At 37.1% G+C, this 13,949-nt stretch overlaps 1 protein-coding gene across 3 annotated transcripts in view; it reads left to right on the top strand.

Annotated features, from left to right (window-relative positions):
• Positions 1 to 13,949, top strand: part of prkd3 (protein kinase D3) — a 69,641-nt gene that overhangs the window by 8,263 nt on the left and 47,429 nt on the right. The gene's annotated exons all lie outside the window — the stretch shown is intronic.

Genomic DNA, 13,949 nt, shown 5'->3' with positions numbered 1-13,949 from the left:
ATACATTTTAACTGTATAATAGAAACTCAGACCTATAGTTAAATCAAAACCATTAAGTATTGTTCTAGAGCAGATAATATTTGTAAGCAAAAAAAACTGTGCATATGCCAGACTGGTATGAGCTTTTTGGGTCTGGCGTACATATCCTATCTAATTTAATATTGTTTAGAATTTTACTAATAACTTATCAATCCTCCCATCAAATTTATGCCTTTATAGAGGCAAATTCAATGGATGGAATAATAGACAAATATTGCTTTTAAATCATTTAAACATTGTAAATCTGTGAATACTTGTCAGGAATTATGCTGATAGGGTCTAAACTCTAAAATGAGCTTTTATTGCTGTAAATAGCTGTTGATTGTTGATCTGTTGTTAACACATATGGTAGCAATCTCTAAACAATCCACACTCACCACAACCCTGGCTGAATGTTTGGCATCTGAGGAAAACAAAATACCTGTCAGAATGTGTCTTATTTTTCAATTTAGTTGAAATGGAAATGAAAGTGTGAGGTCACTTTAAATATGGTAAACAATTAAAAGTCAAGTGAACCTGTGTTTGCCTTTTTAGTAAGTATTTGGAAATGGTGGTCAATTTGTATCAGCATTTTAATTCTTAAAAAACTGCTATTCAAATACCCTGTAATGAAAAGTATGGTTATTTTTATTTAGTTTTTGCTGCATGTCACCCATTAATTAATCAGGAGGGTTTTACAGTCTCTAATAAGTGTAAAGCTAGGTCAGTGTTCATAAAGCTCTAATGGTGATATCCTCAATATTCATATTAAATGATATTATCAATTTATTATCAACATTTATCATGATACCATACAATATTAGTATATTTCCCAGCTCTAATTGCATCAATTAAAATAAAACACAGTATTCATACTATTTCTGTTTGTTTTAAACAATCTCAGTAAATTGCATTCCTTGCAGTACCACATTAAGTTATGATGTATCATAATATTTTATGTAGGCTCTTTTTCTTTATTTGTATCAAATTGGCAATTTTTTCAATACACAACCCTATTGAAAGGTATTTCCATATTGTTTTCTATCAGTTTTGTTTTTAATAAAATGTAAGTGTCCTATGTAATTCCCATTACATTAATTTATGTAAAAGCGTGAGACTAATTGCCTAATGTCTGCTCTATGCTATAATCATCAGGAAGTCGCTTTAGGAGGATAAGCAGCGAGGGGATTTAGCCACTGATTAAAGACCACATTTTCATTCCATCAGTTCTAAACCTGTTCACATCCACTGACAAACAAAGCAGTGCAGGTGTGAGTGTTGATGCGTTCATAAATTGAAAACAACCCAAAAGGCATGGTTATGTATCATTCGTTAACTGTTTGTTTCAAAACGCCTACTGGTGCTGCAGGTTTCACACTTCCTTAAGGTTTTTACAGCTTCCTTAAACAAACTAATCAGCATTAAGAAGGTTTTGCTGCAAAGCATTTAAATAGCTTTTGTTGTGTAATACAGTGAACTAACCCAGTTCCACCCTTTTAAACTAGATCACACTGAACTGCTCCATCAAAAGCATGCCATTGTTCTCAGTGAGAACAGCCTGGCAGTCATGTGCTGACATGACCCGTTAACAGCACAAGATGCGCTCCTGCTCGCTGATAAGAGACGCACTGTAACCTTGCCACAGTTTCACGTTAATCTGCTACATAAGCAGACAGACAGCATTATGATCATGCAGTGCCTGGCTTTGTGTACTTCTAGTCCGGTGCATTTTGGGTCAAGTTCACATTCCTTCAGGCCAGTGTAATGCCGTTGTTCTTTATGAGGTCCATCGCTGCTCACTAGCTCGTTATCTTACACTTTGCTCCAGGGGAAAATCCAATATTGATATTTTCTCGATGTTACATGAAGGCAGGAATTTCACTAGTAACAGTAACAGAGTAACAGATTGTAGGCCCGGTTTTCCAATAGGGTCAGTAGATCATTACACAGTGCCATTAGTATGTTACTTCTGTATGTGTGTTTATAGGATATTCATTGTGAAATTGTATTGTTTGTAGTGGGCCTGCCATGATAATTTTGTTATTGACTTATAATATAATAAGTGAACATGACCTTGATATTGCCCGTTGTGTTTACTTGTGTCTATTGTAGCAGATATGCTGATTTTAGCAAGTCATGTTCTGTTCTCTGGTCTGCTCTTTCTCACAATATTGCCAATGTCACTGGCAGCATAACAACTCAGCCCATGCTTTTCATTTGGCAAGATGTTCTTTTTCGTGAAATGCAGTTTCTTCAGGTTTTTGCAGATTGTTCTTGATTGTAGTTTTGACTTTGTCAGTTCAAAACAGTTGCTTTCACATGTCATCTAGCTTCTCGAGATATTCTGTATTCTACCACAGTTAGTTCTGACCAGGCAATGTGATTGGCTGAGAGTTGTTCCATGAGTGCCATTATCAGCTGGTAATGCACTGTAACTATAGCTATTACTCCGCCACATAAAGCCACATAAAAAACAGTTCTGCTACAAACAGAGCAGCAATGGAGCTATTTTAACTCGCAGAGTGTTTATAACTAAACATCGTATTTTCTTATCTTCTTTAACTCAAAATCTTTCAATAAACAGCAATAATGAAACTGTGGTATAATCGCAATAATACACTCGAGGGTTATTCTTATGACTAACTAACTCTAACTCCCAATAGGAATTTGTAAAAAAGTGGACCACCCTCTGAACTTTCATGCAGGTTCTTTGGCAGGATAGATGTGGGGGGTTGATTTGGTTCTGTGATCAGCACTAATGTGTTTTTTTTTTTTTTAAATAATCAAGATCTCACCTTGACCTCAACAGTTCTCCTGAATCCCCTGCTATTTCACATTCTGCATTGTAGAAACCACAAGCAAAAAAATGCTTGTCTCTTCTTATATCTTCTGTATTTTTTTTATCTATTTCACCATTGATACATTTTATTGGGCAGATATAATCTGCTTCTGGTGAGAACAGTGTTTTCTTATCTTTTGTATCGAGCATCAAGGAGCTATGATGAGTATTATTCAGTTAAATTTCATTTTAAATGAAAAAGTTTTAACTCTGTCTGATGATTCTCAAACGATATATTGTGCAGCCCTAGTTCAAGAGTCCATGAAATTCTAAAGCTTGATTTTTTTTATTTATTTTTTTTTTTATTTCATATGACCGTTCCTAATTACAGCTGGTGGCATGCTAAATATTTTAAAGTGCTTAGTATTTCCAACATTGTGGTTGTGATGGTGATTTTGAAAGGCAGCATATCTTGTTAGTAGAGCACAGTTTGACCATATGAAATGATATTGTGCAATATTGTTGTCTATTAAAGCTTACTAAAAAGTGTGGTTTCAGTGCACACAGCAGTGCATGCAGCAGTACCATTTGCAATGGATGTAAGCGTGCAAAACCAAGCAGCAGCGTCCAACTCGTGTTTCTGTGAGCTGTTCTGTATCCCTTTCCCCAAAAAACCCATGGGATGAGCCGAAAAACCCATCTGCAGAGATCCAGCGCAGCAGGATCATATGGCTTTGATATCAGTGGAAAATATGACTCTGACTTCTCCCATCGTCTTGGCCATCTTTACACATGTACACACACACTCACAGACACACACAGACTTTTGAGCACAGCGCTGGTCCAGTCAACAGGGCGCAGACAGGAAAAGTGTTTTATATTCTGCTATCTCATTAGATATGCCTTTGAGTGATTTTTTCCCCCTCTAGGGGCATTACATTTACAGGACTGGAGGACTGCCAGGAAAAGTAAATGATTCACCAGCACATTTCAAGCCATACGTCCGTCTGCAGATATTACAAACCTTCTTCCTGACCTTTACAGTTAACAAAATTCATATTTTCTGGCCTGCAAAGGATGAGATCACCAGAGTGCTTACTTGATTGGTTGTTCCATTACCATGATTTGTTTCAGCTACTACATTTGGGAACCAGATGTTTATTAATGACATAGATATTCATGTAACATCAGAATGTTTTGGCTCAGCATCCATATGGTAATGTAACATGAATGAGCTAGAAAAGTACCAGTGGTTACAATATGCTGCTCCCCAGTAGGGCATAGTATGGGCAGAGTGCAAGTATTGTGAAAATGTGATTGTGACTAAAAATGTGTTGCTGAATCAGCAAGTATGTTTTATCATTAGAGTTTGACAGATCATTTTTCTTAGGGCTGGTGTTGATTGCTGATCAGTTTTCAGCAGGGTGGGTCTGTTTGTCATGTAATCTTTTTAATGCATCATAGTGCAGGGCTTCTGTAATACCGTATTTTTCGCACTATAAGGTCTATTTTCATACACATGGTGGACTAGATTATAAGGCGCATTATTTTTAAAGTCAAGCCAGCAGTAGATGTTAATCTACACAGATTTCTCTCCTGAAAACTGTTCATGCAAGCTACAAAACTCACAAAAGACGTAAGGCAAGATTTTCTCAATATCGCTACCCTCACCACCAAAACTTTCTCAGTTTGGAGAGTTAATAGACTGAACTTGTTATAGACTGTACTTGCTCTTTTCCACATTGTACTTTTAAGCAATGCCCTTCTTGGCAAGATAATGCAAAGGCACATACTGTTTGAAGCTACAAGTCCTTTCTCTGGTCTCTGCAAATATCTTGTCTGTGATAAGAGCTACTAAATGGTGAGCTGAGCCTGAGCCATGTCAAACAAATTCAAAACCTGAAGCAATAACAGTGAAAAATGTGATCATACTGCTTTGGAAGAAAAATGTTTAGAGAGCTTCCAAATGACAGAACTTTGTGTTGAACTGGGCCTGACCACAGTGTTTCATCGGTGTCAGCTCCTGGATGAACTTTTGTTTCTCAGTTAGGTTTATAGTTTCAAATGAACTGCACTCACTGTAATGGAAGGGCACTCCACACAAACCACATAGAGCTTCATGGACTTTCTGCTGGATGCAGAAACCACACGGCTTGGCCATACATCAGTCCTGTGCCCTTCTCGAATATGGAAGGGTGAAATGCTACATTGCTTATGGATGTTGCCTGACCTGGGGTTAGCTTCACTGCCGTTTGGGAAATGGAAACGGTATGGCTACAGCCGTTCTAGCTATTATCCAGGTAGAAAAAAACCACCACACTTTTTTTTTTTATACTGAAGTGGAGAACTCCTCCAGTCTCTAGGAAAGAGCAGGATGTCTATAACAGTAACTGTTACAGTTAATTTTTCTGGAGCTCTGCAGTGCATAGCGTAGGTTCCTCATGTTTTGTGCTTGGTGTTTGATGGACATTGTAGTTCATAATGAGGGGAATAAACATATGATAGTGAAGCGCTTCCTGTTTTGATGTTGCCCCGACTCTGCTGCGCTGCTACAGAGGGAGCAGTCACAGGACAAAAGTTCAGCATGCTAATAGTGACATGCAAACTGCATTCCTTACATTTCCTAGAGCTGACGTTTGAGGAGGTCCTATCAAGTCAAACATCGAAAGGCCAAAAAATTGAGTTAACATTTTAAATTAACCTATAGAAGTCTACTGTTATCTAAGAAGAACCACTCAATCACCATTAGTGCTGCGCACATAGGAATTTGACCTCCACCATCCATCCGTGCAGTTAACACACATGGACACACTGAGGCTGCTGGAGTGGAGGGCAGCCATAGCTGTAGTGACTGGGAAGTAGTTTGGGATTAGGTAACTTGCTTATGTGGAGGACAGTCGTTTACTGTCAATTTGGGGGATTGAACTGGTGACCTTCTGGCTTCAAGGCCATTTGTATAACCTTCAGGCCAAAGCTGACTTTGCTAAACATTCAGCTTGTAGCTGGTTAGCATTTAGCCTTGCTCCTTCTTGCTTCCCCAGCTTCTGCTTTCTCAAGTCTAACTGGTATAAAAATAAATGTTTCTGTTGGTGTTTAGCTCAAGTTTGGTAGTCAGCTGAGAGTGGTGTTTTTGAGGGAGTAGACATTGAAGGGTAGAAATGTCAAAAGATAGTGTTGGCTTTTAGCATTTAGCCTATTGCAAGTCTATATCCATAAATAGATATACATAGAAATGATGATCTTACAGTGCTAATGTATCCTTGATAGCAAAAAACATTGAATATAAGCTATTTTTTGGTTAAATTACCTATTTTATCTTTGATTTCAGTTACTGGCATTGGTTAGTGTTAAAATTCTGACATTGAATCAATAATCATTTAATGGGATTGAGTGGTCCCTTTCTACACTGCAAGACCGCAGCACAGGTTATGAGAATAGAATACAAACATTATATACATATTTATTGTAATTAAGTTTAAGTTTTATACAAACCGTAAGTATATAACCATAATAATGACTCTATGTTGAATCGATGTGCACAAATAAATTCAATGTTGTTTCAATGCATTAGTGATGCAAAAATAAATGTTGATTCAACGTTATTTTGCTATCTGGGATTGAACGCCTATGAACTTTTGAATATAAATATCTGCATTCAGCTATTTGCATTAGAAAAATCAGTTTTGCCAGCAATGTATGTAAAAAATATTTGATTTGGGGAATAATGTTCAATTTACATTGGTAATAGCTGTGTGGATTATTTGGACTTGATATTTAGGGTTTATTCATCTTCTGATTAGTAGATTAGATTATTTATGTCATGCCTTCCCTCTTTGTTTCCTGTGGACGTGGCTCCTTTTCCAATGCATGTTTTAACTCACCTGCTCAAGTCTTAAATCTAAAATCCCTATTGTCCACTGACTACCTTGACATAAAATAAGCTCCCATGGCAACTTAAAAGTCACATTTAAAACATAAAAATACAAAAATGACTAAGTAATACAAATAAAAGTTAAGTAGTCTTTCAAATGTACGTACTGATTAGACAACAATTACATTTTTAGTTGACATTTTTTATAAACAACATTGTCGATTATATTCAATAATCTTGCAGCCCTAGTGGACGTAAGGTAGCTATTGCCTATTTTGCTGTATTTCAGTGTAAATTTGAATGGTGAGGGAATGTGAGGGAATGTACTCCTCCACTCTCTCTCTGTCAGGAGGTATGATAAAGCTAGCTCAGATGAAGAAATGTTGTAGCCTTTCTGGCCAACAGACTGGAAAAAAGCATAAACTTCTTCCAATCTCTCAGAAGGCACTTTTATGAACATTAAACCTCAGTGCCCGGCCTTGGAAGACTAAAGCAGCTGGAAACACTCTATGGTCGGAAGCAAGTTAGCAACCCTTCCCAGTTCCCACTGCAGGACTGGGGCAGAACTTTCATTCCCTGGGCAAGGGCTGCACAGACAGCTAATACTGTACTTATATTTATAGAATATGAAATGATGAGTGAAAGTTATTGTTATTGGTACATGTGCACTTATACGCTGGCAGGTTTGAGGTTGAATTTCTGTTTTTGTTTTTTCAGTTTATGATCTCAGCAGTAGCTTCATTAGTGAACACTTGCTAATCAAACCTCTATTTTTGTTAATATATTTTTAATTGCACCAAACTAAAGATAAAATCTAATTGTTTATGTTAATATGGTGACTGTATTTTTCAGTTTCATTTTACCAGTGCTCAGGTGTCTAGAACACCTCAACCTGTTGCTGTCCTATTTGTGAAGGAGGGTTAGCTTAGGATTTGTTAGCCTATTCAAAGCTACATAAAGCTAAGCTGCTCGCTCTCAGAAAAATAACGAACCTCATGTTAGGCTTTTCGTTGGGTCTTTCGCCATACTATGGGATGTTGAGCCAGTGTTTAATAGTCTTAAATACGTCTGGTCATTTTTATTCCCATGGAGAATGCTATCGGCTTGATCTGGCTAACAGGAAAAAGGGGGAGGGGAATCTGCCTTCTGTTTTCTGAGAGAGACTTTAGCATTCCTCGCTCACAGATTCACCGGGAGGAGAGTTGTCAACATTAAAATGTTACTAGGGTTACTGACAGAGAGCGACTTGGACGCTTGCTCCAAATAAGTCAGGGGAGAGTGAGAGAGGTGGATTAAAAGAGAGAGAGAGAGAAAACATGAAACTTGGAGTGTGCTATAATACTACCGGCCAAAACTAACTGTGAAATGAACAGGAAATAAATTCCCCCAGCCCTACCCCAAAAGGCCCATATAGCATGCATCTGCTTACTCATATGGACGAAACAGTATTTCATTTGTGCGTCCAGTTTTCTAAACTTTTACTAAAAACATACATCTTGACATTTTCTAGAAAACCATGTCCATACTGAAGCTGTTTATTTTGAGGAAAAAATGCAAGTTAAAGCGACAGTCTGTACGTTTTAGGAATTTGAGAATTTAGAGCCCTCTCTGGTGAGATTGTGTAATTGCACAGTGCAATGTGGAAGAGTACTTTTAATGCAGATTAATGTAAATATATTTCCATGTGAAATGCTGTGTTTTTTGAGTATATTGTTTAGTTTATTTTTTGGAAGGCTGACAAAATGTAGAGGGCAATTACATCCAACAAACTTGCCTTTCCACTGTGTTTCTATAATAAATATATCAGGCGTTGCAGAGATTGTTCCTGAACACTGGTATCATTAATTGGAATATATTGTCCCCTCCTAATTCAGGAGGGGACCATTTTCTTTTCTTTTTTTCTTTTTCATTTTAGATTGAGTACCATCTAACTATTGCTGTTTCTGTTAATCCAGTTTGCTTGTTTGCTTCCATGGCTGCAGCATGCTGTGTTTGCCTGCTATTGTGTTCCATACCTGCCAACCCGGGGTGTGGAAAGGGGAATTGGAAATGGGCAGTGGGTAAAGTATTGCTGTGAGGAAAAACAGTGCATAAACCTTACAAATGATGTTAGGATGACTCATCCTGAACATCTTATGAGTTAGTATATGAAGTATTCTACATAGTGGTTCTGCATACTGGTGTGGCGGCAAAGGCAACGTGCGTAACTACGTTTTTTATTGGAGCCTGTGTAAAGAAGTTTGTTTATTCAGGAATTCCGTATTAATCCATTTCAATCAAAGCCTCTAAGCATTTTATTAGAGTGAGTGATGGGCAGGATTAGTTTTGTTTCACATATTAGCAAATATTTCTAAGTGGAGGCTGCACTCGTCTGCAGTTCTTTCGCTGAGACAGAGAGAGAGAGAGCTGAGTAGTGAGGGGAAGTGCTCTCTTGTGAAGAGAGGGGCTTAATCTCTACCATCTGCAGTTTCACTTTTTGTTGTTCCTGCCCAGAGTGCATGGCGGAGCAGTTCGAGAAAACACACTCCTACAAGTCAGAATCGTGCATCACGGCAGTGTGAGTCATCAGAAGCCAGCAGCAGTGGGTGTGTGTGTGTGTGTGTGTGTGTTTGTGTAAGTGTGTGTGTTTGTGTGATTACTCTCTGTGTCAGGCCAGAGCCCACTGCTGCTTTGAAGAGTGTGTGTAAAAACCATAGCCTGCACCACAGCCACGTGGATGTGTGCTTCCCTGGCAGCAGAAGTGGGACATGGCTGCATGCATGGAGGGAAGCTGCAGACTAAAAACTATTGTAGTAGATCTACTGTAGACACATTTAAAAAAACAACAACACAAAAAAACTCTTTTCTTGACATATAGATGATCAGCCAATTTACATTTTACTGCCTTGCTATACTAGCTACAAGGCTAACTACTATATGCTGTAGCATGCTACTGAATGGCTATATTTTCCATCCCATCATCCATCTCTAATAAAGCTACCATGTAATGGAAGCTTAGGGCCACCAGTTAGCATTGTGGAAACCAGTACAATTCAGTACATTATCTGCTCTTGCTTACAGTATGGCAGTATTTCTCAGTATACTGAATCATATCCCCTGAATCATATTATCATGTCTTTCCCATAACATAGACCTCTTGATTAGAGTTGGGCGGTATAACGGTAATCTTGTATAGCATGGTTTTAAAAATTTTGTAATGATATTTTCACACAACCACGGTATTTCATACGTATCGCATGTCTGACGTACCAAATTTCTACTCTGTCTCGCTAATACAGGACAAAATAGACTTTCGACTTGTTTCGCTGGAAAATGGCCTGTGCTGTTAGCGGTTATCCTCTTGGCTAGCGTTATCAGGCTGTGCTGTGCTGTTGATGTCTATCCTTTTGGCTAACATTATTGGTCGGTAAAATCCCTGTCACCGGTAATGCTGTATACCGTGGTATTGTTTTGACACTGTCTGAAAAAAGTGGATACAGCCAAACAGTACCCTTGAGTAGTTTAAAGAATGTTACTCCACAGCTCTGGAAAATAAAAGACCACTTAAAAATAATGAGTTTCTTTGATTTGACCAAATTATAAACTTCTGGGATATAATCAAGATGAATATGGATGATCACAAGCCATCAAACCAAGCTAAACTGCTTTAATTCTTGCACCAGGAGTGGTATAAAATTATCCAAAAGCAGTGTGTAAGACTGGTGAAGGAAAACATGCCAAGATGCATGAAAACTGTGATTAAAAACCAGAGTTATTCCACCAAATATTGATTTCTGATCTCTTAAAACTTTATGAATATTAACTTGTTTTCTTTAATTTTTTTTGTTATATACACAGTAAAAGGCAACAAAATATTTGGTAACCAAATAGATTCTAGAGCCAAGTTAGCTCAGCTAAAATCTTTGTACAGCTTGTGTCTTTCAGCTGGAATACAATTAGTAAAGAGATAGTAAATTGATTCATTTTTTTTGTCCATTTTATAGATTCTACCATATCATATTGTGTTAGTAACCACATAAGCGAGTGTGTTTAAAATTTGTTTAACAGCTCAGGTGTGGTTTGAGGCAAGTAGATGAGATGATTTAGATATAGTCTTTGCACAATAATAAACTGGTAATTTTAAACTTAGTACTTTAAAGACGCAAAACTACCAAACATAGAGATGGCTGACTATACCTATGACTATTCATACTAAAGTTATAAGAATAGTTTTAGCCCAGTGTTAAATGGGGCACAATACCAAGAGGTTAGAATTGATGGTGTAAAACTGCATAAAACACAAGTTCTACCCAGCAGATTTGCTGTGTAATGAACAATGACTTTGAGTAATTGTATGCCTGAAAGATCTTAATGTATGTTATTAAAAATGTTAGCTGTGGTAATCGGTGATATTTGTAATTGTTTACTGTAGAGTGTGGGATTATTTATCTTTGAGCTGCTGCTGCCGTGCGATACAATAACAGCTTTCTGTAAATTTATAAATCCTGCCAGATACATTCACTCCAACCACTCCACAAAACTGCTCATTGTTCCATCCACAAAGGCAGCTTCCTGACTTCAGCAAAAATAATCTATATATTGAGGTCATGATTTACGTCTAACAATATGACCAGAGACAGTTACTCAATTCCTGCGTATCAACCATTATCAAATTATGAAATAAAACAGAGTTTTTGTTTGAAAAACACTGACATTTCTTGGCCTTGGTTATCAGTGTGGCACATCACTGCTGACATTCTCCGTCAATCAAATTGTTATGAAATAATTGCCCAAAAAATAGCTATCACTGATTGAGATTCAGAGCTAGAGTCAAGGTTAGTTATCAAACCGTCTCAGATTCTCTCACAGTGCCCTACTTTTAGACCAACAGGCTTTCTGCTCACTTTACACACACACACATATATATATATATATATATATATATATATATATATATATATATTATAATAATATATTATTTATTATTACAATATATTATATTTATTATTATTATTATTATTATTATTTATTTATGTATTTATTTTTTTATTTTTTTAAGAACAAACAAGTAAGTTACAGATCACCGTGGATTACCTTCAGGCAGGTATCAGAGGTTCAAAAGTGTGTTTAAGTGTATACAATTTACTGAAACAGACTGCGGCCACTGATTATTATTTTCACAATTAAGTCCTTTCAATAAATAACCATATATCACCAATTTCTCTATTTAATTTTTTCTAAAAATGTTTTTTTACATTAAATACCTGATTCTATTTCTTCATTTATGAAGACAATTAAAATACAAAAGTGAAGAGTTTTTTATTTGTGGGAAGGACTAAACTGATAAGGCTAGTATGATTTTGTTTAAATACATTTGGGTTTTTTTCAAGTTTATATTAAAGCATAAGCATACTAGTACCTTATCTTTAATTAACAGTAAATGTGTGTTTTTATTATATGCAATATTTTATTTAGTAACCACCAGCATTATTGTATCTCTTGGCAATCTCTCTTTTAAACACAACACCTACCCTATCTTCTGAATCATATTTACAAAACAACAAAAACATTTTCATCACAGGTGAACAAACAGATTGTGTTCCTGGCTTGATTTTAATCAGACTGATCATATCAGGAATTGCACTTCAAAACAGCCCAGCACAGTTCTGTTTTAGCTGTTACGAAACACAGACACGTTTTAAATACCATGGAGAACATTTTCCAAAAGCTTTTTAATGATTCTGTTATTGACTTAGAACTAGTGATGACTAATGATTTTTTTTTATTGAATGATCCATTGTCCTAGAAATAATTGTAATAGGTGATGGTTTTGTCATTTCAAGAATGTTTAATGCCTTTTTAAGAACAGTGAACATTTCATTAACAGTTGTTTGAATATCCAGCCTGAGCTCTAAGCTGGACCTCACAGTGGTTCCTCGGGCTCAGTCTCAAGTGAAGAGGATCACCCACTGTGTCTCGTCATAAGTAACGCTTGATGACAGGATGGAAAACAGGGTCAGGACATTCTGTAGCATACTCTCCAGGACACCCAGTAAAAACAACCCCAAACACATCTCCGAGCTGCTGTGATGAGCTCACCCTTATCATTCCTTGTTAAGTAGGAAATGTCATTAACACTCTTTCACCAGAGGCATGTGTAAATTTCACAGCGCCGCAGTCGCCGTGCCGACCCCTCTGTTGACTCAGCAACTTGTTCTCTGAGTTGTATGTAAATCTTTCCGATAGGAGTCTCTCAGTCAGATACACAGACCGTACATAAAGGATTTGCTCCGTGACACATGCTGAAAGCACATGCAGATGCTTGGCACCGTGTCAGGTTCTGACCTCTCGCCGTCCAAAACGAGCAGGAGCAAGAGTTCGTCCTCGGTTCATTTGTCAGGTCATTTTTACAGTTTTCGAGATGACACAAAGCTCCCTCAGCAGAAAAAAAATGCCCAGATGTCACGGAGACACAACAATGGAGCCACTGTTAGCACTCGAAAATGGAGAGATTTCCTCCCATTATGTTAATAGCGGCAGGTTATTACAATGAAAACCATATGGAGGCCTGGCCTTTCTTAGCCTCCCGAGCTGTGCTGCTACTACTATCGATCGCCATAGTTTGGACAGATTGACAAAGCCATGTTGTGAGGTGTTTTCCTTAGCCTTGCTTTTCCTGTCTGCCCGCTGACATAAGTGATCTGCTGAGCTGATAGCTCTGTAGCAAGGAAGTTCCAAAGGGTCTCTAAAGAAAGAGCACAGGCCAGCTCTCACAAGCCAGACTATGTGACTAAAGCTAGAAATGGAAATCTTGTGCATCACCAGGTGGAGGTGGCAGACTCTCTGTACTCTGGCATAGAGAGGCCATCATTTTTAAACAATGAACTAGTTGCTTAGTAAACCCCCCAAAAAATCAAATCAGTGGTGACTGGATGGTTTTGTTATAAGTGTTGGTTGTAAACATATATAACCTTTGCTCAGTACTAAATATTGTTGTTGACTGTGTGTGTGTGTGTGTGTGTGTATGTGTGTATGTGTGTATGTGTGTATGTGTGTGTGTGTGTATATATATATATATATATATATATATATATATATATATATATATATATATATATATATATATATATATATATACATACAATATATGTGTATATTTGAGATACAGCCTGTCAGTATTGATTGGTATGGGGTCGATATCTATCAGCAGAACATATGTATCTAAAGAGTAGGGCTAAAAAATCCAGTACATTTTAAATATTGATCTATCAGAAATTATTTTATACTAATAAAGCATGATCA

The sequence above is a fragment of the Astyanax mexicanus genome, chromosome 14, assembly GCF_023375975.1.
Source record: "Astyanax mexicanus isolate ESR-SI-001 chromosome 14, AstMex3_surface, whole genome shotgun sequence".
Classification (NCBI taxonomy): Eukaryota; Metazoa; Chordata; class Actinopteri; order Characiformes; family Acestrorhamphidae; genus Astyanax; species Astyanax mexicanus.
Note: the sequence above shows the minus strand (reverse complement) of the source record. Positions and strands in the feature narration are given on the sequence as shown.